This window comes from Gossypium raimondii, chromosome 13 (genome assembly GCF_025698545.1).
Source record: "Gossypium raimondii isolate GPD5lz chromosome 13, ASM2569854v1, whole genome shotgun sequence".
NCBI lineage: Eukaryota > Viridiplantae > Streptophyta > Magnoliopsida > Malvales > Malvaceae > Gossypium > Gossypium raimondii.
Window position 1 is genome coordinate 36,120,131 of NC_068577.1, and position 1,515 is coordinate 36,121,645.

General features: G+C 35.8%; 1 non-coding gene across 1 annotated transcript; it reads right to left on the reverse strand.

Annotated features, from left to right (window-relative positions):
• Positions 1-1,147: 1,147 nt before the first annotated feature.
• On the reverse strand, positions 1,148-1,254 carry LOC128036280 (small nucleolar RNA R71). The gene has a single exon (XR_008193078.1). It is a non-coding gene; the product is annotated as a small nucleolar RNA R71 (small nucleolar RNA).
• Positions 1,255-1,515: the final 261 nt, after the last annotated feature.

The following is a 1,515-nucleotide window of genomic DNA, read 5'->3' on the forward strand; positions in this document are numbered from 1 at the left end:
AGAATACTCTGTTACCTCACTTGATCTTTTATATTCTTGTGAAGATTGATTAATCACTTGGATTGACATAGAAAAATGTTCAAGAGATTGATTAATTTAATAAGTATGTATGAGCAATAGTTACCAAATTACCAAGTTGCCGTGAATTTCTTTGTAGCAGTATGAACATAAGTTTAATAATTCTAAGTTAAAGGAATGTAATTAATCCAACACAATTATATCTTCTTGATTAAATCTTACTTGAAATCGTGCATTAGAACCTTCTTATTTTTAATTTTTTTTACTTAGTTTTTAACCCTTAGTTTTTAATCATCCGTAAACCAAAATATTTTCCAGCACCAAAGTGGTTTAACATTAATTTCATAAATATTCTTTTTTACAGTCCTTGTTGGTACAATAACTCGACATTTACTTGTCACTTTATTACTTGTTGCAATTGTATACAGTTGTACATTTTTGTCGTTTCAAGTTTTTGGCGCCATTGCCGGGGACTGTTTTAAAAAAAACCCATTATTTGTGAATCTGTTTTACATTTTTGTTTATTTATTTTCCTGTTTAAATCTTTACTTACTTAATATTTTTGTGATTATTTTAGGTGTTTATGAGTATTGCCCAGATTATCGACTTACTCCCTGTGGACCCTAAAATAGAACGAACCTTTCGACAGCGAAAAAGACAAGTGAACCAGAGAATGACCGAAGAGATAAAATTTGAGAATATGAATCAAGGAAACGGAGCAAACCTTGCTCAAAATCCTATCCTTATTGCTGATGATAGGGATAGAGCTTTACGATAGTATGTCATATCAGTATTTAACGATCTTAATCCGAGTATTAGGAAACCCAAAATCGTGGCACAATAATTCGAGCTAAAGCCAGTCATGTTTCAGATGCTTCAAACTGTGGGCCAATTCAGTGGAATGCCTACTGAAGATCCTCATCTTCACTTAAGACTATTTATGGAAGTAAGCGATTCTTTCAAGTTAGCCAAAGTACCCGAAGATGCATTGCGACTGAAGCTATTCCCATATTCGCTAAGGGACAGAGCTCGTGCCTGGTTGAACTCATTGCCACCAAACTCCATTTCTACATGGTAAGAGTTAGCTGAGAGATTCCTCATGAAGTATTTCCCGCCGAGCAAGAATGCCAAGTTGAGGAATGAGATCACTGCCTTCCAACAAATGGATGATGAGTCCCTGTATGAGTCATGGGGAAGGTACAAAGAGTTATTACAAAAGTGCCCTCATCATGGAATCCTACATTGCATTCAACTTGAGACATTCTATAATGGTCTCAACGCTCACACGAGGATGGTAGTGGACACCTCTGCTAATGGTGTTCTCCTTTCTAAGCCTTATAATGAGGCTTACGAAATTATTGAGAGGATTTCCAGCAACAATTCTCAATGGCCAACCAATTGAGCAGCGTCAGGAAGATGAGTCATTGGAATACATGAAGTGGATGCTCTCACTTCACTCGCATCACAGGTATCTTCAATATCATCAATACTTAAGAA